Source organism: Zootoca vivipara, chromosome 14 (genome assembly GCF_965207765.1).
Source record: "Zootoca vivipara chromosome 14, rZooViv2.hap1.1, whole genome shotgun sequence".
Taxonomy (NCBI): Eukaryota; Metazoa; Chordata; class Lepidosauria; order Squamata; family Lacertidae; genus Zootoca; species Zootoca vivipara.
This window is the reverse complement of record NC_142597.1, coordinates 14,643,398-14,667,903: the sequence shown is the minus strand read 5'-3', so window position 1 is coordinate 14,667,903 and position 24,506 is coordinate 14,643,398. Positions and strand designations below refer to the sequence as shown.

The following is a 24,506-nucleotide window of genomic DNA, read 5'->3' as shown; positions in this document are numbered from 1 at the left end:
TCAGATGTCTTCTAAAAATCTGGTAGCTGTTTTTTTCTTTAACATCCGATGGGAGGGCGTTCCACAGGGCAGGCGCCACCACCGAGAAGGCCCTCTCCCTGGTTCCCTGCAAGGACCCATTCTGGACTGGCAAAAATGTCCGGGGTGCCAAGCTGGGCCACTGAATGATGTGACCTTCCTCCTCCATTAGGTAAAGGTAAAGGGACCCCTGACCATTAGGTCCAGTCGTGACCGACTCTGGGGTTGCGCGCTCATCTCGCATTATTGGCCGAGGGAGCCGGCATACAGCTTCCGGGTCATGTGGCCAGCATGACAAAGCCGCTTCTGGCAAACCAGAGCAGCACATGGAAACGCTGTTTACCTTCCCGCTGTAGTGGTTCCTATTTATCTACTTGCATTTATCTACTTGCATTTATCCTCCTCCATTAGAGTGCCACAAAACAAATAATTTCCAGCATCTGGAAACAAATTATCATCTACATTGATGATGAAACAGCAAGAAAGGTTATTGCTGACCTAATAACTCCCACCACTAAGGCAAACGTCATCAAGTTACTTTTACGCTAGAGGCCCTTGAGAGCAGAGGGCAAGGCAAATATGATGTATCCTTAACTTCCTAATTTACAAGTGGCCAGTGAAAATCTGTGATGGAACAGACAAGAGAGGAGATGCACACGATAACCTTCAAGAAAATGGGGAAGGAGCAGGTAATTCATGTTTCGCAACACTGAACGGCATCAGCTCTTAATAAATACTGTATGAGCTTTTCTTCTGAAGCGAAGGTTGCTTTGCACCTGTCTGGGGAAGCAGTGGGAGTGAAGCAAGGGAACGGCATTTACTGGTTTCACACCCTAAAGTAAGTCAAATGGGAAAAAAGCCAGCCTGCTCTGGGGTGTCACCTGCATTTATTTCTCTTCATTACCCCTCCGCAAGTGCAACAATATTCAGGTTTTCCAGCCTCCAGAAAGGATTAGCAAGATAATCCAAGCAAGCGCTGCATTCTGCAAAGTTCAAAGTGTTCTTCAGAGACAGAGTGAGACCTGGACCCTCATTCACCTTTCTGGTTTGAAATGCACCTGCCAGGTGCATTTAAATGTCTCTGCCCATCCACTCTTACTGCCCCTTATAACTGAAATAACCTTCTCATAACTCTGGTGTCATTCATCCTCAACCTTGACATTTTGGACTACAAGTCCCATGAGCCCCAGCCACTATGGTCAAAAGTCAGGCATGATGGGAGCTAGAGTCCCAAGGTTGGAGGAGGCCATCCAATTTTATGCTACCTCACTCACTTCCATCCACCAAATCCCTCCTCAAAATCCCCACCTTTTTGTGAATCTCTCCTCTTGAGCTCAGCAAAGTCAAAGAAAGCATATCTGCCTAAATTACACGTGCAATTGGTCGCCCAGCTTCTTCTTTTTGTGTGTGGTGAAGTGCTATTCCGAGACAAGCATCAGAATGGCACCCTTTCTTCCTCTCATCTGCTGGACGGTTTGCAAACCAGATTTAAACGAATAAGCAAATGTATATCAAGGATGGCTGGATTTCCATCCTTGAGGATGACCAAAGATTTGTGAGTCCTTCGTGCACAATGTTTGTATGGGGATTGTCATCACTGCAAACTTTCCAACAGAAACGTGTGTGTCCTGTTTCTTCTGCCACACTCAACCCTGCCCAAGTACCTGATTTTTTGTTTTGGTTTTTAAACACTCCCTTCCCTAGTCCTGCTGCTGATAGGCAGCTCTCTCTACTTTCCCTTTAATCGACTTCCTCCCCTGGCTACCCTTGAGAAACCAGCATCGTCCTTTCCACTGCCTTAGAAACACTCTGGGAGTTCTTGTTCACTCTGATAATATTCAACAATGGCGCAGGCTTGCTGCCGCCGCCGCACATTCATATTTATGGGTTATGAGGTTGCTAATGTATTAGAAAAGGAAAAGGCCATCTTGGTTGGATTTAGAATATGCCTTTGTTGTTCTCTTCCGGCAGGAACTGTGAAAATGCAGATTCTCTACAGATCCCTAAACATCTAAGCAGGCTGTTGTTGTTAAGCAAACAATTATCTCTACAGAGTTTGGGGCAAAAGAGGGAATTTGCAAGGGGGAAGTGAAAGCAAGTGCCTATTTCTTGTAACATTTATAATCAGAAGGCTCAAAAGCAGCAGCCTTCCCCAACCACCTCTTCCTCCCAGGATGAGAAAGAAAGACTGGCCCAAGCCCCCCCCCCAGTTAACTTCACAGCCAAGTGGGTGGGGGGTTATACCCAGATCTACCCAGTCTGTCCAACACTCTGACCACTATACAACACTACCTTCCCTTCCTCACCCTCACACACTGTTTTCCTTCCCTGCAGCCATCAGAAACCTGGACTCAAAATGAACCTGTAAAATAAGGGAGGACAGTGGAGTAGTTGCAGAGTAAAATTAACGGACAGAGATAAATACTCTTACTCTTGAAAAACAGACAGGTGCTGACTCCATAGTGTATTTTTCGTGCCTTCTTGAATTGTTAATGTCAGGGGGTTCTTACAACTACTCTAGAGTAACCACGCTCCTCAGGTTACTTTTCCATAACGTGTTTATTGGTGTTGCTATGTACAGTGAGGACAGTGTAGAAAAATGTCTTCTTACTCCAATGCAGAATCCGGAAGTGCCCCTCGGTGCGAACGCCCCCAACATAAAAGTCGTGGGACACTGAATCTCCTCCCCTTTCTTCTCTTTCGTAATTCCGGAACCGGAGGAAAAGGTCTGCGTTCCATGTTTTCCCTCTCCCCCTTTTCCCCTTCTCTCTCCTCCCGTCTGTGGAGTCTGGGCTCTTTCATCCTGCCTGAGCCCAGGCACTCTGGGCACTCTCTCTCCGTGTCCTGACTTCCCTCCCCTGAGCCTGTGCTTCCTTCGCTGCTCTGGGAGGAGCTGCTTTTGATGATAGGGGGAGGTACTCTGTACTCTCCCCCCCTTACAGTTAATATCAATGAACTACTGTGCCATTTTATGAAATTCTGTAGCATTTTAAAAGCTGCCTTATGTTTATGTTTTTAAGAGTTATAACTTTTGTATGCTGCTTCGAGAAAGTTTCACATATGAAGCAAATTTAAAAAAATTAATTAATCCCCCCCCCACTCCCTTGCAGATCTCACCTCTGCTCCCCTGCACTGTGTGTCAAAAGCAAACACAGGAAAGCAATTCTACTTTGCAAAGCAAAACTTGCAGGGGAGTAGAGAAGAACCTTCTCGGAAGGCTGCCCTGCACTATGGAATGCCCTCCACAAAGATTCCCAAACAGAACCCCTCCTTGCACACCTTCCAAGACATCAGAGCCATCCTGTTCAGACACGAGTTGCCTGCACAGCTGTTTTGCTGCCCTGTGATTTTAGATCTTGTGTACGTTTGTTTTCACAACTCTGCCTATCTGAATAGAAAAACAGGACGCAACCTAAGAGGATCTGCAAACAGCATTAAGCAAAAGGAGCTTGTTTATCTGCCTCCATGCTTCAAGTTCCTGCACTGCTTCATCTTGCAGACACGAAGCAAGGGACAATGGGAGTAAACACCTGCTGCCGATTATATGCCTCTGAGAACTCACAATGAAGTCAATTTCACAGTGCACTTCTTGCACACTGCCACATTAACTCCATTGTGACACACGTGCACAGGGACATTTGGGAGCTCGACACGCACAAGGGTGATACAATCAGCATGGTTCTAAGCAGCCATTGTACAGGATGGATGGAGCGGAACGGGCAATTGGTCTGGAAAGAATGGCTGGTCTCTAAAAGCTAGGGATTTCCACTGTCTGCGATCTGGGAGAGAGAATGTTCTCTTTCCAACCCTCAGCTGTTGAGAAGCTTATTACTTTTAGTTCTGAAAAAGGGCTCTTCGGCTGTTGCATTTCCCCTACCCAACTTACCAAGGCTGCTCAGCTGTTAAAAGGCACAGGAGCCCTTCCATAATAAATAATAATAATAATAATAATAATAATAATAATAATAATAATAATAATAATGGAAGGAGCTTGCAACCCACAGGCACCATTGAAATACAGTAGTACCTCGGGTTACGAACTTAATCCGTTCCGGAGGTCCATTCTTAAACCAATGCATTCTTAAACCGAGGTGCGCGCTTTCCCTCACGCCGCCGGTGTTTGGCTTCCGTTCGGTTTCCGGAGCAAAGTTCGCTAACCTACTTCCAGTTTTGCGGAGTTTGTTGTCCAAAGCATTCGTTAACAGGGCTGTTCATAGACTGAGGTACCACTGTATTTTATATATCGCTAAGCCTGGTTGCAAGCCATTAGTTGTATCCAACATTGACCATAAAGGTAAGCAGTAAAGGTCCAGTCAACGGCGACTATGGGGTTGCGGCGCTCATCTTGCTTTCAGGCTGAGGGAGCCGGTGTTTGTCCACAGCTTTCTGGGTCATGTGGCCAGCATGACTAAACCGCTTCTGGTGCAATGGAACACCGTGATGGAAACCAGAGCAGTACACGGAAACACCAGTTACCTTCCCGCCGCAGCGGTACCAATTTATCTACTCGCACTGGCATGCTTTCGAACTGCTAGGTTGGCAGGAGCTGGGACAGAGCAATGGAAACTCACCGCATTGCGTGGATTAGAACTGCACACCTTGCGATTGGCAAGCCCAAGAGGCTCAGTGTTTTAGACCACAGCGCCACCCACGTCCCTGCCACCTGCTTGTTCAGACAGGGGCTATCTATGACAACAAGCTGCAGGAGATGCAATAAGAAAAATGCTTCTTTGAAACATATGTTTATGCAGTGTCTGATGCTTACATATTTTTGGAGTATTAAGATGTATAAATACTACTTTGGGGGTGGGAATTAAAATTATCAGATGATAATATTATCCTAAATCACATACCAACTATATGTAGTTTCACAGTGGGTCAACATAAAAGGACTCTTCATGCCCTTACTTCTGCTAAAAGACTGCTATTGGGTCATTGAAAAGACAAAACGCTGCCCCCCTCCCCCTTAGAATGATGGATAGAAGATAGGACTCTCTTCAAACATGCGAACAGATTGCTTTTAGATGTAGTTTGTGTATGGAAAATTCTAATGTTATTTGGATGCATTTATAAAAAGCACAATGACCTCTTAATAATTTATATAATAATTCGTTAGAATAATGTTTCACATTTTATTATGTTTATATGTGCTGGAAGCCACTCAGAGTGGCTGGGGAAACCCAGCCAGATGAGCGGTGCATAAATATTATTATTATTATTTTTTAAGAATAACCGTACTACTTATATACCCATATATTGTACTGTATCCGAGTTTTAAGCACATTTTCTGTGTGCTTTTTAATGCAGAGCTCCCTAATCTGTACTTCTGGGGGGGGGATGATATGCAAACGAAAAACACAGCTGCGAGGCAGTTTGCCTACCAAAAATGTGTATAAGAATGCCGTATATTATAGGAAAGTGTGCCTAAGAAGTGCATATTGTAGTGAAAATAACATAGGAAATTGCAATGTATTTGGAGGGGAATCTTGCAAAAATTGTATATCCGGAGAAATTCGCTGATGAATTTTCATGACAACTTAAAAGGAAAAAAAACCCGAACTGATGCAGAATTGTGGAGAACTGAACCAAAGACTAGAAAAATTATAGTTGCAAATCATGCTGGATTATGCACCCAATCTGCCCATTTTAAATGTGATAGCTTGAACATTAAGTGTGTTCTCTCCCCCCCCCCAACACACACACACTTTTTCTATTCTCTCTGTGTTGAGAATTACATCACAAACTTGGGTCTGTTTAGGAAGCACTCTCTTTTCCTATGAATGGACCCTCACTTACCCAGTTTAAAACATGCTTCTTTGATTACATCTGCCTGTCCCTTTATTTCATGTCCGTCCTACACACCTTACTCTCTTTGAACAGAAATGAGTGGCAGGCTGATCTCATAATTTGCCGCTTATAGAGTTCTCAGGCAGCTCAACCCAAAATTACAGAACAAAACCAAAACAAGTCCACCTTGTAACATGGAACTGGTTTGGATAAAGCAAAGAAAGAAGTACGCCAAGGGGAAGTGTTCCCCTCCCCTGCAGATCCCAAAATAGCACTAAACCCAAGCAAGCTGTTTGGGGTTTAAACAGCAGGTGTGCAGCCCTGTTTATCTGAAAAGCTTCATGTCCAAGGAAGCCAATCAGTGGCTGCAAAGCTTACTGAAGAGTGGGGGGGGGGGAAGCAGAGGAAAGAGAGCAAGATTGCAAAGGCAGCTTTAAATACCACTGAGATGGGTGAAGAGGGGAAAAACTAGTGCCAAGCGTGACAGCAGCAAGAGCCCCAGGGTGCCTCCTCAGTGAGGAAGTGAAAGCAAAGAGATTTCGGGACAGAGCAATAGGGCAAGACTCACAGCAGAATCCAGAGGGACATCCTTGGATAGAGTTGTCAGCCCAAAAGGTCAACCACCAAAACCAAAGCATGCCAGTGTATTTTAAACACCATTTGTTGTGCTTATTAATGCAAGTGGGTGGCACTGTGGTCTAAGTGAGGTCAGGTGAGCTCCTGCTGCTCTGTCCCAGCTCCTGCCAACCTTGCAGTTCGAAAGCATGCCAGTGCAAGTAGATAACTAGGTGGGAAGGTAAACGGCGTTTCCGTGCACTCTGGTTTCCGTCACGGTGTTCCGTTGTGCCAGAAGCAGTTTAGTCATGCTGGCCACACAACCCGGAAGGTTGTCTGTGGACAAACACCGGCTCCCTCGGCCTGAAAACGAGATGAGCACCGCAACCCCATAGTCGCCTTTGACTGGACTTAACAGTCCAGGGGTCCTTTACCTGTTGTGCTTATTATCAGCCTTGTGAAACAGATTCACAGAAAGGATGTTAGCGTTCTTCCTTTTCACAAGCATAACACTTATGTTTTCATCCACTCATATTCTTCCAAAGAGCTCAGAGTGGCGTGTGTTGATCACCCAACCCTACACACACACACACACCTTTTTTTGCCTCCTCAGCACCTAGGTTAGGCTGGGAAATAATAATCTGCTCACAGCCAACCAGTAAGCTTTGTGCATGAATCGTAACTTGAACCCTAGCTTCCATGGCCCAAACCCAGCACCAGTGATCTGGGTTTTCTGGAAAACAATTCCTAAGAAAATTAGGATAACTTGTGGAGGGAAATTTACTGGGTGAGTGATCCAATTTGGCATGTTTCACTTGTATTTCGTAACCAAAGCTAAAAACTTTGAAGATTGCCAAGTGTGCCAGTTGTTGTCTTCACCACTGGCATCCATTCACTGTTACTAATGGATTCTGAAACAGAAATTTTTCTTCGGGAAAAATAAAACTCTGCTTTATTTACTGTTAAATACTTGTTATCTAATTTTACGCATGCTTTTTATATTCCTGATATTTTATATCATTTATATATTGCAACCCACTTTCATGTATTTTGCATCTTGCGATATTTCACTTGAACAGTTGCTGATATTAGGGGTTGTTTTTTTAGATATTTAACTGCGTACCGGTAATAAAGAATCTGTATCTGACTGGAACTCCCACCAGTCCCTGTTCAGTGTGGCCAAGTTGGTTGGGGAGTTGCAGTCCAAAAACAACTGCAGGGTGTTCTCGAATAACAATTGCTTCCTAACCTTGCACCAGCCACAATCAGCAGATGATGCCACTGGAGGAGAGAAACTGGGATGTATCTAATGCCAGATTAGACCCACTAAGAGTAATAGATGGGTGCATTAATTTCAGTGGGTCTGTTCTGAGTAGAAGTTAGTTGGATATGGCCCTTTATTCACCATTCATGGTATTCCCTTTCTTTGTTGTTGTTTAGTCGTGTCCGACTCTTCGTGACCCCATGGACCAGAGCACGCCAGGCACTCCTGTCTTGCACTGCCTCCCGCAGTTTGGTCAAACTCATGTTCGTAGCTTCGAGAACACTGTCCAACCATCTCGTCCTCTGTCGTCCCCTTCTCCTTGTGCCCTCAATCTTTCCCAGCATTAGAGTCTTTTCCAAGGATTCTTCTCTTCTCATGAGGTGGCCAAAGTATTGGAGCCTCAGCTTCAGGATCTGTCCTTCCAGTGAGCTTTCTATGCCTGAACAAATCACTGTCTATTTACATACTGTTTTCCACAGCAAGGAGAGAAGGGTGTCTGATGATGCCACAGAAAGGGCTGCTTTGTCTTGTCACTTCTGGCCAGCCCACAGCCAGGCCATGAGAGATAGCTCTGGGTTGCATCTGTTTATTTATATCCCTTTAATATCCTCCCCTACATGGTTACTTGCCAGCAGAGGACTGTTTAAGTTCTGTTTAAGTCCAGTCAGCCCACTGGCCCGTCAAGCTCAGTGTTGTCTACACTGACTGACAGGAGCCTTTCCAAGCCCTATCTGGATCTTCTCCCAAGTCCCCCACCCAAACAGATAAGATACATACAAGCAGAAGAACACTGCTGGAACAGGTCAAAGGGGCATTTACTCCAGCATCTTCTTCTCCCTGTGGCAGGACATGAGCACAATAGCAATCTCCACATTTGAATTCCCAGAAACTGGTATTCCAGGGTTTCCCAAACTTGGGTCTCCAGATGTTTTGGGACTACAACTCTCATCATCCCTGACCACTGGTCCTGATAGCTAGGGATGATAGGAGTTGTAGTCCAAAAAGCAGCTGGTATTCAGAGCCGTACAACTTCTGGCAGTAGAGGTCGGAAGTAAACACAGCTAGTAGCTACTGATAGCTCTTACGTTCCATCAATTTGCTATACGGGTACTACAGAGAGGGCTTTTTCAGTATAGACAACTTGATTATGGGGTGCACCGAGGCTCAAATGGCACTTACATTAAGATCCTTTCAATGCCGGGTAGAGGGACCTTTTCATTTCCCCAGGCATTTAGAATGACAATTTGCCTTTGCAAAAAGATTACTGGGTTTAAAAATGCTGTCTGCGCTGGTCGTTTTAGGCACAAAATTAAATTGATTGGCTTATTTAATGTTCTAATTGTATACTGCTTGAGCTCTGTCTCATCCACCCAGGGGCCCTTGCTGACCGAGTGATTAACTAATTTTCTAAATAGATACCATACATGAATGTCTATTACTGAACCTGGGGTGGTTTGAATGCATGTTGCCTTCAGCTGAACTATGGCCCCACTCCAGTGCTAAACAAACATATCCACACCCACCATGTTTTGTGTGTGCATGTGCAAACGTGTGTATCTGCAGGGAAGAAGCATTTTGCATTTAACTGGGCCAGGAAGGATGCCCGGGGCAGTCTCGAGCAGGTCGGGCGCCCTGGCGCTGAGGGGCAGAGATCGCTCCGGCGCCCTCGCAGGGCGCAGCATGGCTTCCGTGTGGCTTCGCCGCGTGGCACCCTGCCTACCAGCCCAGCGCCCTGGCTCACCGCGCCACCGGGGGGCTACCTAGAGCCGGCCCTGAGGATGCCCTTGGCCTCTCCACATGCATTTATTTCAGAAGTGAATTAATTCTTTAGGTTCTATTTATTCCTTTGACATACGTTTGCCTTTCTTCTAAGGAGCACGAGGTGTGATGTACCGGCCTCCCCCCATTTTAAACTCCATGATTATCTGAGACATCTTCTGAAAGATGGGCCCAGCTACACTATGATCTCTGTTAGGAAAGAAGACCAGGCCAAACCGAGTGTCCCAGTCCTAACTGCCCTTTTCCACACCTCACACGCATGATGTTTCCGTTGACACCTGGAAGTCTTTCTCTCTCCAACCCGCCCTGGCGGCCTCCACCAAAGAAACCAAAACCTTCTGGTTCTCTTAAAAAGAATCTTCAGCTACTGTGAGGGTTGGCTTTCATGTGTGTAAACCACACAAAAAGGTCATATAATGCCAGGACAGTCTTAAGCACCTCTGGCGCACTGGCGCCGTGGTACGACGGATCCCTCCGGCGCCCTCCCCGCCCCGTTTCCCAGCGTGGCGGGCGCTCCTGCGCTGCCGGTGGGCGGGCGAGCGCAGCTGCGCGATGGAGCGGCCGGCGCAGCTGCGCGACAGAGCGGCCGGTGGAGCTGCGCAACAGAGCGGCCGGCGGGTGCAACTGCGCAGTGCCCCCTGGCGGGCCAGCACCGTGGTGCCCTGCGCCACCCAGCCTGGCCATAGGGCCCGGCCCTCTATAATGCTATAAACATTTTAAAGTGTTTACTGGGAAAGTATTATCACAGCAGCGAGGGGGGCAGATTTTTAACATCTGAATAAATTTCAGCACCCACACCCAAAACAAATGAGCAACAGGATAAGAAAATAAGAAGGTTAACGTCATACAGCTATTGCTACCTAGACTGCAACTTTTTCAAGTTCTTCCCAGCAACATCTTAGTATCAGAGTTCTCAGGGTTCCCAGACATTCAGCTTTTCTCTGGCATTCCTTCTGCTGAGCTCTTTCTGCAAAACTGAAAAAAGCATTAAAGCTAAAATGTTTTTCCCCTTCCTTGGACTTTGCAGTGCCAACAAACTAGGGAAGCTCCTGACCTTTAGATTTTCACACATTGTTGTTGTTTAGTCGTTCAGTCGTGTCCGACTCTTCATGACCCCATGGACCAGAGCACGGCAGGCCCAGCTTCACACAAAGAAAAAAGCAATTAACCCCATCTTATCAAGACCCAAAATGATCAAACTCTGTCCCTTCACACCCCTTGTATACCTGTCCATGCACTGCAGTCATCTCCTTGTGGTGCAAAATAAACTGGAGATTTACTCCATGGCAGCTCAGACCACTGTCACCTGCCTTGTGGAACTCACTGCTCAGGGAACTCTTGGAATGGTAGCTCTCTGAGAGGAATAGGGGTCTCCTAATAACTCTCAGTGCCCTTAACAAATTATAATTCCAATGATTCTTTGGGGAAAGCAAAACAGTATCACACTGCTTTAAATTGATGCTGTAGATGGGGCCTTAGGCAGGCTCCAGCATTGTACACATTTTATTGAAAGCTTTTTTAAAAATAAAAATCTGAGGTTTTCCCAGAAAGATGAGTTTCCTCATGGGCAGTATCTGATTTTAATTTTTTGAAAAAATAATGTGTGTGTGTGTGTGTGTGTGTGTGTGCATGCACTGCACCTCTATTTAGATTTTATTGTTGAGTGGTTTATAAATATTCCTAATAAAACAACGAAGCAGGCCTGCGAGGTAAAAGTGACGCTTAACAAGGTCACCAGGTAATGTTCATGGATGAAAGGAGACTTTAAGCAGCTTTTCCTCAGGCCTTGTTCTTTCTGATTGACTGATTGATTACATTTATATCCCACCTTTTTTTCTAAGGCGCTTAAGGTAGCATATATATCATTCTTCCCCTCATCAATTCATCCCCACAACAACCCCTATGAGGTAGGTTATGCGGAGAGGCAGCAGCTGGCCAAAGTTCATCCACTGAGCTTCATGGCCAAGTGGAGATTTGAACCCTGGTCTTTCAGGCCCTAGTCAAGCTCTCTTACCACTACACCGCACTGTCATATCTCTCACTCAATCCCCTCAGCAAGGGGCGAAGAACCTTTCTTCGTTCAAGGGCCACAACCCTTCAAAGGCCATCTTCTGAGGACCACATGCTAGTGGTGAAAGTGTCCGTAGGCCAGAAGCAAAAGTAGGAGGAGAAACAGATGCAACTCTTGACCTTTTGTAAAGTGGGCTATATTCCAGCCACACACAAGTCAAAAGCTTCTGTATCCATCTCTCCAACCTGCCATGCAAGAGGCAATATCGGAGGACACATCTAAGTATGGCAGAAGCATTCAAGGAGGCCATGAAGCAAGGGCTGGGAAGAAGAGTGGTCTGGGGAGAGTCCTCAGGGCCAGGCAGAAGGCTTGGAGGGCCTGAGGTTCTCCATCCCTTCACTAAACTTAGGTTTGTGTCCCACTAGCTCTGCTGCCTTTTAAAGTCGTTGCCCCTCATCCTCCCTCCAAAAAACCTCCACTTTGTCCATGGGGTAGCTGTCTCACCTTGCCTCATGGCTACCTCCAACAAGAGCTATCAGGGCTAGGTGTCTCTGGTAAGCAAGCTATGCCCACTAGGCAACAAAGCTCAAAATAATAATAATAATTATTATTATAAATAGCTTCAAGAGTTGAGCCTGGGAAAGCTCAAACCACACAAACACCTGGCCAAATTTTTCTGATGTGCATACTGAATCTAACACCACCAGCTCTGTTTGGAAACATCCCAAGTGATAACCACAGAGCACTAGTTTTTTGCCTGCTGCGGTGACACACACCTGTGGCTTCAGCACTAGCAGGAAAGCTATGATGCATCCTTGCATAGGCCATTCAGGAAAAAGCATCTACAGTATTTATGGGGCAATCTTGGTTTCTGGCTATTTGCTTGAATAAAGGGAAACCGCCTTGGGCCTTGCCGCAGCATCTGTCACCGCAGTTGCTGAACCCTGCCAGCCCCTCGCTTGCTGCTAGAGAGATTACTGTGCAGCCACCCCAGTAAAAGATGCCACAGCTATTCTCCTCCCACTGTCTCCAGCCCATTTGGCAAAGTGGCCGTTGAACTTCCTTAGGTAGCTTTGCATTCTAGGTTGGCATTTTTCTCTCTCTCCTCGCCTCCCTCCCTCCACTCCATTCTGCCTGCCCTGTAAGATTAGAAAGCGCAATCTGCAGAAAATACACTCATGTGCTCATGCGGCTAGTGCAAAGTCTTTGACATGATTCTGTGGCCTGTATTTAATGCTATCTGCTGCTTTTCAAAGGAGTGGGATTAGCAGGCGGGCCAATAAGCACTACTATAATGACGTTATAAGCCTAGGGGTTGAGAGTCAATGGAAAACTATAGCATTGATGTCATTGTTTTTACAGTTTCCCCTGATGCCTTACACACACACACACACACACACACACCCCACAGAGAGGGTTATTCTCCTCCTTGCTGATCCTGTTGCAAGCGGGGTTAGATTAGGACATCATGAGCACTGAGGAAGTAGAAAGACAGTCAGTCAAGAGAGACTCTGTGGGAGGCCACTTCAGATCTCTGCATGCTGGTGAAAAGGACGATAGAGTACGCCTAATAAATCCCCAAGTACACGGAAGATTCTGTCAACTTTCACTTATACTGTACCGCACTTTATTATATCGGCACATACAGTCCACCCTTCCACCAAACGTTCCCAGGGCAGGTTACAAAAATGTCAGGATTAGAAGCAATTTGCATTAAAATAATAAAATAAAACTGCAGGACCACCAAGGACAACAGAGCAGCAAACAACAAGGAGAAACAAGCAGAGCTATACAGTGGACCCTCCAGATACGAATTAGATTAGTTCCGGGGGTCCGCCCACAACCCAAAAAGTCCGTAGGCAGAGGTGCTGCTTCTGCGCACGCGTGCAGTGCGATTGAGTGCTTCTGCGCATGCAACGAAACCCAGAAGTATACACTTCCGGGATTGCCGCGTTCATAACCTGAAAGTTACGTATCCAGAGTGGTACGCAACTAGAGGGTCCACTGTACTCCACAACGCATGTCCAGTACCTTGGTGCAAGGTGCAACTAAGAATCTGAAATGTTTGTCACCGATACATTTGGTTCTGTTTTCATTAACAGATTAAGGAACTACATGTATGATAGTTAGGAACTAGGTTGCCTTTGATATTAAGCTACTAATCTAACACATTTTTGTGAACTAATTCAAAAAAAACCTTCAAAAAGAAAGATGAGCAGAGTGATTGATGATTAGAGCCATTGGAGGCTACTGTAGGTCCCCCACCTGCCTGCCTTATTTACAACCAGTCTAGGAGGTGGCACAACCTGTTAGCTTCCTCCTCTTTAGTCTCGCCTTTGTAGAACTCTGCTGGAAGAGAAAAACGAAAATTATTTGGCTCTGCCTGTCAATGGCTCAGCCTCTGCCTAGTGTTTGGGCTCCCAGCAGCATTCTACTCCACCGGTCTAAATGGGCTCTGGCCACCATGGGCTACAGTTTTCACTTGTTATCAACTTTGTAGAAATGCATGGGACAAAAGGACTGGTAGTGATGTATGGAAGTGATGTATGGAAGTGAGAGTTGGACCATAAAGAAGGCTGATCGCCGAAGAATTGATGCTTTTGAATTATGGTGCTGGAGGAGACTCCTGAGAGTCCCATGGACTGCAAGAAGATCAAACCTATCCATTCTTAAGGAAATCAGCCCTGAGTGCTCCCTGGAAGGACGGATCGTGAAGCTGAGGCTCCAATACTTTGGCCACCTCATGAGAAGAGAAGAATCCTTGGAAAAGACCCTGATGTTGGGAAAGATTGAGGGCACTAGGAGAAGGGGACGACAGAGGACAAGATGGTTGGACAGTGTTCTCGAAGCTACGAACATGAGTTTGACCAAACTGCGGGAGGCAGTGCAAGACAGGAGTGCCTGGCGTGCTATGGTCCATGGGGTCACGAAGAGTCGGACACGACTAAACGACTAAACAACAACAACTACCTTCCATCATGTTCAACCCCAGCATCTTGCGTTAAAATGGTCAATGTGTCTGTATGTCTAGAGACAATGGATGAAGCAAACCCTATTAGTTGTACTGCTGGATAAGTTTTTAATGGTTACAGTATTTGTATTTGTTTAAAAACCAATACAAAAAAAATTAAGTAACGAGAAAGATATCTGGCTAAGACCACTGACATTTCAGGTTATATACACATACCCTCCAACATTTCTCTGGTGAAAATAGGGACGTGCTATTCGATCCATCTGTTCATTTATGCATGCATGTATGTACAGTGGTGCCTCACAAGACGAATTTAATTCGTTCCACGAGTCAATTCATTTTGCGAAAAATTCATCTTGCGAATTGCGGTTTCCCATAGGAATGCATTGCAATTTCTTTTTTTGCCCATAGGAATGCATTAATTAAATTTCAATGCATTCCTATGGGAAACCGCAATTTGAAAGATGAATTTTTCGCAAAACGAATTCGTCTTGTGAGTCACCATCAGATCGCAAGACGCATTCGTCTTGCGAAAAATTTGTCTTGCAGGGCTTTCGTCTGGCGAGCAGGTCGGCCCCCTGGCACTGAGGGGCGGAGATCGCTCCAGCGCCCCCGCCCTCGCAGGGCGCAGCATGGTTTCCGCGTGGCACCCTGCCTACCGGCCCAGCGCCCTGGCACACCGCGCCACCGGGGGTCTACCTAGAGCCGGCCCTGACTGTATGTATTATCTTGCCCATCTGACTGGGTTGCCCCAGCCACCTTGGACAGCTTCCAACATATTGAAAAACATAATAAAATATTAAACATTAAAAATATTAAACATTAAAACATTAAAAACTTCCCTATAAAGATGCCTTCTAAAAGGTTGCATGGTTACTTATCTCCTTGGCTCAGGGATTGCATAACTCCATGCCTTCCAACATTTCTCCAATGAAAATAGGGATGTCCTAAGGAAAAATGGGACGTTCCGGGATCAAATCAGAAACTGGGACGGCTTCTGTAAATCCAGGATTGACCCTGGAAAATAGGGTCACTTGGACGGTCTATAAACTGTACATGGCTGGACAAATTGTTTTATGAAGTATTAGGCAGCCTCTGAGAGCCAATGTTGTCTTGGATGTGTCTGGATAAGTGCTGAGAAAAAAAGGAATACTCACACAAGCACACACCTCAAGACAAGCATGGCCAGCACGCTGGTTTATCTGAACCACCCGCCCAGCCCAAAGAGATCTGATTAATTCACACAACAAAACCAGTGGACCTTAATATTTTGAGTGTAAGGGAGGATGCCTTCAAAGGGAGCGGCTGTGCAAGAACAACGTCCAAATGAAAGCTACAGATGTTATTAATTATGGTGCAATAGCCTCACCCATAGAGAGAGCAGAATACCAATATGATGAGCTCAAGTTAAAATGACAGCATTAGATAGGAAAGGGAAGAAATGCTTTTTTAAAAATAACAAAATAAAACAATGTAAAAAGGAGAAAAAAACTCCTTCCTGCATAAAAACAACCATTTCAGAGTACAGTACAATTCACAATAATTTTTCATGGCTTTGTAAGACTCCAGCAAAAGGAAAACTTATTGCAAAACATTGCAAGTGGGGCCAAAGGAGATACAGTTTCCTTTTGCTTTAGAGCCATTTTTTTTTAAAAAAATGTGCTTTTATTTTTGTTTCCCTATTTACAAATCCTTAGGAATTAGCATGCAGAGAATCCAGCACTAGACAATGGAGTTCCTCAGTCAGTAACCATGAGACTCTTAATCTCAGGGTCACAGGTTCAAGTCCCAAACTGGGCAAAAGACTGCTGAACAGCAGGGGTTGGACTAGATGACCCCTGTGGTCCCTTCCAACTCTACAATTCTATGATTCTACATGAATGACATTCCTAGTACCTGGGATGAATAGAGACATCGGATTCTTATCTCATTATGCATGATCAAGCTTTCTTTAGCACCTCAGCCCAGGACTAATTGCAGCCATCAGCAGCCATTAACAGCCATCTACAGGTTTACCACTCCCATCAGCCCATCACCCATTCCCACCCACCCCCACCACCCTCTGTATATATATAGGGTCTGACACTTCTGTTTCTAGTGTATCTGAAGAAGTGTGCATGCACACGAAAGCTCATACCAAAATATAAACTTAGTTGGTCTTTAAGGTGCTACTGAAGGAATTTTTTTATTTTGCTTCGACTCAGACCAACACGGCTACCTACCTGTGACATTCCTAGTAAGTCCTTGAATTTTTCCAGGACTGGGGCCGATTTTAGGAATCAGGAAAGAAGAAGGGACAAAAATAAAAGCAATTGAGCTTCTCTAGCCAAATAATATCCAAATGGATTTAGCAGGATCTCTCTCACCATTAAGGGAAGCAGCAGCCTGTGGACACCTGAGTTTGCATATTCTCCCTCCCCATGGGTAGGGCATTTATTTTTTATATTCATTTAATTTAAACTGTATTTATTTAGTGCATTTGCTACGTTTAGGAGCTCAGAATGATGTGCCAAGTTCTCCTTCCCCATCTCAGCCACGCCTAATTCACAGAGGAATTATTTTAGCCTCACAGTAACCCTGAAAGTTAGGTTAGGCCCCAACTGCACTATGCATTTTAAGCAGTTATCATACCACTTTAAACAAACATGGCTTCCCTCAAGGAATCTTGGAAACTATAGTTTCTGAATGGTGTTGGGAGTTCTTAGGAGATCTTGGTTCCCCTCACAGAGCAACAATTCCCTGGAAAGAGGGATTGACTATTAAGTCACTCTGGGATGGGAACAGGGGTCTCCTAACAACTCTTAGCATCCTTTACAAACTGAAGCTTGCTGGAAGGGATCTGTAGGTCCCTTCACACATATGTGGTGGGACTATCTCAAAGTTGCCCAGTTCTGGGATGAGATGTTTGGGGAACAAAAATATTGGGGAAACCTGTAAAGAAAAAACCCCGAATGGCATTGCTGAGTACATTCAGTGGAGACAGCCAAGTTTTATATATATATATACCGTACATTTAATTGGCTACTTATAAATGGGAAAGAAGCAAAGAGTTTAAATGCACGAAAGTGATATCATGCCATTTGAGACGTAGCACTTTCTGATAAGCTGACAAAAACGTTTTGCAACTAAAGGGCAATAATAATAATAAATATGTTCATGGCAGGTGGTCATTCATCCAGCACACAACAAAGATTCCACAGGACAAATTGTACCTGGCACATTCCATACCATGGTTCTGCTAACATTTTCCTTCATGTTCATATTAGCAACTTTCAGTCTCTTTCCACTTCAGGGCTTGTATGAACTTTACTGTTTGCATCTGAACTACCGCATGCCTCTATGTTGAGGAAAGGGGGGGGGGTGTTCAGTTCATTGTCATCATCCGGAGAGAGAGAGAGAGAGAGAGAGAGAGAGAGAGAGAGAGAGAGAGAGAGAGAGAGGTTCATAGTTGAAGGAATGATCTGAACCTGGGTTTCCCGGGTCTTAGTTTGGCACTCTAACCCAGGCATCCCCCAACTTCGGCCCTCCAGATGTTTTGGACTGCAATTCCCATCATCTCTGACCACTGGTCCTGTTAGCTAGGGATCATGGGAGTTGTAGGCCAAAACATCTGGAGGGCTGCAGTTTGGGGTGCCTGCTCTAACCACTACACCACACAGTCTGTAGTACACCACCAAGCACTCCCCCTAGCATCTCATGCAATGCTTTCTTTTTGGAGGAGAGGCTGCAGCTGCAAAGCTGAAGGTGCTGGGTTTCCTTCCCTCCCTCATCACCCCAAGCCCTGGTGTACAAAACTTAAAAGTGCAAGATACAAACCAGCTGTTGCAAGGAAGAAAAAGATAAAGAGAGCACTGCCCCATGTGTCCTGGAAATTTCAGGGCATTTATGTGTCCCCTGTTGACTCAGAACCACCCTGAACGCATCTTTATTTTCATACAAAATCAATTTGGACCTATACATGCATGAATTGGCTGGAAAGAGGAACTTCTCATTTTTCATAAGGACTTCATTCCCTCCCCCCCCCCAAAAAAAAGTGTTAGAGGGCTGTTGTGCTGAGACTTGGCTACACTGCACCTGACATTGACCACATTCAAGCATAGTGGCAGGTGAGTCATTAAGGTGATCATCCAAGACAATTGCATCAATTGATTCTCCCCCAAAAGTCCAAACTACTAACAAAGCCAAATGTTCCAGAAAAGTCACACTAAACAATGAAGTATTAAAGCTGTCTTCTGGCTGGCCCAAAATAAATCCTGGTTAGGCTAGTGGAAGAAGAAGAAGGAGTAGATGTAGGGCCTGAAGATGCCCCCCCCCCAGATGGAGGGGAGAGGTCCTCCCCTTCTGTATCTAGATGACAGAGGAGAGGAAGAAGCAGCTCTACCAGCCCTTTCCCCTGACCTTCCATTGCTGGGAAATTCTAGTTTAGGATCCCTCCTAGGCCCCATTTTCAGATTTTCATCTCCCTTGGGATTAGTTAGACATGCAAAGGGTTGAGAGTCCAAGTCAATCAAGTGTTAATAGGGTTTGAATGGTGTTGAGACAGTGCCTGGCCCTCCGAAGCTAAACCACAAAATTATTTGCATGCTTGAAGAAAGTTGAACTGCCAAAGTACATGCAATTGCCTCCTCTCTACCTACCATGCCCCAAATAAGGAATGAAACAAAAACATCTCAAGATGAAGTCTAGCCAGAACCACACCACTGACTATCTAGAACAGGCATCCCCAAACTGCGGCCCTCCAGATGTTTTGGCCTACAACTCCCATGATCCCTAGCTAACAGGGCCAGTGGTTGGGGAAGATGGGAATTGTAGTCCAAAACATCTGGAGGGCTGAAGTTTGGGGATGCCTGATCTAGAACAGTGATAGCCAAACTTGGACCTCCAGCTGTTTTGGGACTACAACTCCCATCATCCCTAGCTAACAGGACCAGTGGTCAGGGATGATGGGAATTGCAGTCCCAAAACAGCTGGAGGGCCAAGTTTGACCATCACTTATCTAGAAAGGGCTTCATTAACAGCAACCAAACTTTTCAGCCTCACTGGTTGCAAATATTATTGATGCCGACTGGGGAATCTACTGCTGCAACACTCCCACTGATTGTTTTTACCTATTGACCCTCTTCAATCAAGCCTCTTCAATCACACACACACACACACCTCATTTAACCTCTTGCACCAGTTATAAACCTCAGGTTTCATGCCAGAAGGTGGCACTAACCGTAAGCACTGTGTGAGAAACTTGTTTGCAGTCACTGGAATTTAAGAATATTGTAATGTTAAAAAAAGAAAGAAAAGAAACCAGAGGAAGTGGTTCTTGGAAGACAGGATGTCAATTTATACCTTTATTAGAGCCAGTATTTCTGAGAAAGGGGCATGTGTTTGTGTTTGTGTGTTGGGAGGGTGGGCAAATCCAGGAATGCAATCAACCACCACACAATTTCTTAAACTAAGCAGATTTTCTGGCTATACTTCCCAGCGGAAACCTGCACAAACCAAGCTACTTGGAATCGTAGTTTCAGGTTTTTGCCATTGCCTTGACCTACGGCGAAAAAAATAAACTTAAACGCATGCCTACGTCTTTGCTGAGCCTCCTCCTGCAAAACTTGCTTGCTGGGCAGTTGAATGCGGCAAAAACTTCACACTCTCGGTGATGACACAGCCATGGCCAATGGCCATCTCTTGCTTGCTGGGTATCTAACATTCTCTCCCTGCTTATAAGGGATGCAAGTGTTTGAAAGTGCTAGGGAGTACTCCTCTCTCCTGCCTGGAGCTGGACACAGATCAAGGGATCTGGCAGTTCTCACCAGATACGGAAAAGAGCAAAACAGCTTTGAGTTTCACTCCCAAGAGGAGAGAGACCGCTTCCTTTCAAGCATTATGTCAGACTCGGTGCTAGAGCTGGACAGATCACAGCCTAGTACTCCTTAGGGTAGCTGGACAGAACTAAAAAGCATTTGTCAGGATGAGAAGCTGGGTTTCTTTCTCTGCAACAGAAAGCTGCGGTGATGACCAAGGAGATCTCCCACGATAGCCACCTTGCCTTACTTCTCAGCCATGTCAGGGTTAGGCAGAAATGAGACTGGCTTCCAGATCTCTGGGGAATTTGTGGGAGATGGAGTTTTTCTTGCTTAAAAGCAGCAACAGCCACATTAAATTAGTCTGCTAGAATCAAGAGAGCCAGGAGTAGCTTTTCCGTGAGAAAAACTCAGTTCTGGTACTGAAAATAAAAAGGCACCCTGTTCCTAAGCTATGATCTCCCCTTCTCTCCCCAAAAGCACACTGTTTTATACTGTACTGAGTCCCTTTGGTGGATCTTAAGGCTCCAAGTAAGCCATGTCAACTAAAATAGATCCTTTGCACACTTGAGATCTGCCCACCCCTGAGAGCTGCAGCAATGGGTCTCAGAATGAAAGCCTGACTGAAAGGCTCAAGCCTCTATCCAGGATTGGAACTCCTCTCCGACCCCAGGCAGCCTGCAGATAGGAGTTGCTCCTTTTCGTAGCCCTTATGCAGCCTAGCCTTCTGACCACTTTCAGAGCCCAGCCACATAAGCTCACTCGCTTACTTCAGTATCAGTATCAAACTTTATTTCGGTCACAGACTGAAATATTATTGCATTTATATACCACTTTTTCTCCAGGGAGCTCAAAGTGGTATGCATGGTTTTCTCCTTCCTCATTTAATCACCACAACAACCCTGACAGGCACTGACTGGCCCAAGGTCACCCAGTGAGCTTCATGGCTGTGTGGGGACTTGAACTCTGGTCTCCCAGCCATCCTTCAAAATCCACAAAATTTGCAAGGCAGTTCTCCAGGTTCAAAAAGGGGTATAAAGTATGCCTAAAAATGCATATATATTAGTGAAAATTATGTACAAAAATGCATTATGTTAGGGAATATTATTGCAAAATATGTGTTTATTGGGCAAAATTGCATATGAACATCTGAATATTAGAGAAATTTGCACTAAAATGCTGGTGAATTGTTGAAGGTTGCTTTTGTTTTGTTTTGTTTTTTGTTTAATGCAAACTGATGTAGAAATGAAATAAAAAAAATTCTTCCAGTAGCACCTTAGAGACCAACTAAGTTTGTCATTGGTATGAGCTTTCGTGTGCATGCACACTTCTTCAGATATGTGGGGAACATGGGGGAAAAGAGAATGAGGCAAACAGAAACTGACAGTTTAGCCCATCCCTACCCGACAAAAACCCAAAAGCTGTAACATAAGGTTTGTTCTCTGCAGGAGAAAAACCACAGGCCTGTGGTGGCATATAACTCTGATAAGGGAAGTTATGGCTTAGCTGCAGAAGCACAGAAACAGCAGAACAAGAGCAGGAGGAGTGAAACAGACGCGATTTTTCGTCTGGGTTCCCCGAACAGTTGCTCGTTCTTGCTAAGCCAATGGCTTAGCACTACATGTGAATATATCTCTGAAATAATTATCAAAATCTTCTCAGGGAAGAAGTAATTGCTAGTTTGTTTTAGTCCACCAGATGTTGATGAACGACAAGTTTCATTACCCTTAGTCATTGGCCATGCTTGCTAAGGCTGATGGGAGTTGTAGTTCAGCAACTTCCTGAAGGTCAAAGGCTCCCCATTCTTGCCAACAATTTGTACTTCAGACAGCCCCAAAGCAAGCACATTTGCTACCACAAGCACCAGCAAAGAAAGGAAAAGAAAGTCTATTTAAGATTTCCAGGTCGTGTGTGAGGCTATGTAATTTTTCGAACTGTTCAATTACCCCAACAAAAAGCCACTGCTGCTCCTTGTTATAATAAGGCAGGGTCCAGGAGAAAGAAAAGTTCTCAGATGCCAAGAAAGAAAGGAAGTTGGCAATCAATGCATTCCCATTCTGAAACCATCTCCAGGATGGAAACAAGTTAAACTAGCAAGCAGCAAAAAGATTGCTATTGATGGCTGCGTCATTTAAAAGCTATCTTGGACAAGGCCTCTTTGAATGACGAGTGCCTAGCAGGAGGCAATATAAGCCAGGAAATTCAACTTCTATTTCTAAACTTTGCCTCCTGGGAATGTAGGCAATGCAATAATATGCTCTTCAATAGCACTTTCCATCCAAGTATCGCAAATGCATTACAAGCAATAATGTATTACATTTCACAAGCCCCAGGTGGCAGATACATACATCATATAAGATGGGAGAGACAGTCAAACAATCTAATTCTTTATCATTTACCTGGATCTGAGTGCAATGAGTGACTGTTTTGAAAAGGCTTCAGCTCCCACTTGTTTTCTACATGCAAGACAAAACATCTGTGAGTGATGTGCCCCTAATTTCCCAGCTTTCCACTTTCACTAATCACTGTCTGCATCAGACTGGGTCAGTCATAATGAACTACGGTATGTGTAATAAACCATGGTTTACTGGACCAAAATCAAGCATTGTGTCCACACACTCTGTCACCCCCCTCCCTTCTCTCACATGCTTAACGAAAAAACATATACCATTTGTTAAGCCAGTTTCTCATTACAGGAAAATGGTTTAATACCCGGGTTTATAGTAAGAAATCAAACCAGTTTTCTGGTTCAAATGCAACAGGAAACTGAGTTAATGAACTGCAAAAGTTTTCCACTAATGAAAGGAGGTAGAAAGGTATGTGCAGACACAGCATTTGATCTTGATCTAATAAACCAGTTTATTGGACTGAGATAATTACATCTGAAATGAGCTACTGAGTTGCCTGCTGAAGAACCATGCCCATCTGTGCAACAATTGGGATTCTGGGGTATGCTTTGATAGAGATGTTCAATTCACAATGAGAATCAGTGCAAGGAAAACTTAGAAGCAGGGAAGCTTCCGAGCCATCACTGGTTTTCTCAGTGAGAACCACTTGTGTACAGTATGTTACCTGTGGACGTTCTTCCCTTATTTTTAGCAGTTTTTTTATAAGAAGCTGGTAGAGTCACCAAATTCCACCAGCTGGCCTTGAAAAATAATGAGGTGTCATTGATTTAAGGACACAGTCAAGTTCCTAAGGAAAATAAGTCATGAACCAACAGTGCTTATGTACCAATACAAAAAGTATTAATTGTTATGTGCTGCTTTCCTAGTAACTTTTCTGTGTACTTCCAGAGGGCAAAAAGTATAGTTTAGAAGCTGATATTATTCTCTTTATTCTGCACAGCTTCTTTGAAGCACAGCATATTTTTGCACCCAGAGGGTGCAAAGTTCCACAGAAGATGAAGGTCCTTTGTGTGAGAATCACAGAGATCCAACATGTTGAGGAATACCTCCTGAGGACACAACTACTAACAGAGCACAGACCTTGCATGCAAATACAGTAGGTCCAGGTTCAATCTTTGGCATATTCAGGTAAGGCTGAGAAAAGCTCCTACCGTATCTGAAACCCCAGAGAGCTGAGACCAATCAGTGTAGAGCTAAACAGGCCAATGATCTGCTTCATACTCCCAACACCAAGTGTAGAGGAACCACTGGCCCTTCAGATGTGACTGGACTACAAGTCCCATCAGACCTGCCCACTGGCCATGCTTGCTGGGACCGATGGGAGTTGTAGTTCATCAATATCTGGCGGCCCAAGTTCTCCACACCTGCTCCACTTCATATTAGTTACCGTGGGGCAACATAACCCAAAAGGACTCTGTATCTTCCGTCATTTCCGAATTTACCTCCAGGTCTGCTGATTTAACAACTGCTCTGTTTCGTTAGGGTCCTACAAGAACTAAATGATATTGGGCATGGAAAGGTGTTTCAAAACTTATTATTTCCTTGAGGAAATTTGTCCTACATCCAGTTAAGATGTCTTCCCCGCCCCTGCACTTGAAAAGTACTTACTTCAGAACCCATTTGCGCTCTGAAAACCAAGGTTGCCTAAGACCCCAGCGTTGTACGGCATTGACCTCATCCTGTTTCTTATTTCACCGGAACACTTCCTGTCTTATTCATTCATTAAATTTAAACCCTGCCTTCTTCCTCCCCAAGGAGCCCAGGGCGGCAACAGGAATTTCACGGAAGAAAAAGCCACCCTTCTTTGCAAAGACCATCAGTGCAATGTTTTATTTTCATTGTGCAAAGCTTAAAGAGGAAACGTAATGTTCCATTTAAAGTAAGCTACTGAAGAAAATAATGTTTTTGGGGAAGTCAA

At 44.9% G+C, this 24,506-nt stretch overlaps 1 protein-coding gene across 6 annotated transcripts in view; it reads right to left on the bottom strand.

Annotated features, from left to right (window-relative positions):
• ST3GAL4 (ST3 beta-galactoside alpha-2,3-sialyltransferase 4) overlaps window positions 1–24,506 on the bottom strand; it is a 153,297-nt gene that overhangs the window by 106,920 nt on the left and 21,871 nt on the right. The window contains exon 1 of one of the 6 annotated variants that reach the window (XM_088657680.1): window positions 17,598–17,723. The exons of the other annotated variants lie outside the window; for them this stretch is intronic. The gene's annotated coding sequence lies outside the window, so the exon portion shown is untranslated. Of the gene's footprint in view, window positions 1–17,597; window positions 17,724–24,506 lie in introns of those variants that run through there. 6 annotated transcript variants of the gene reach the window in all.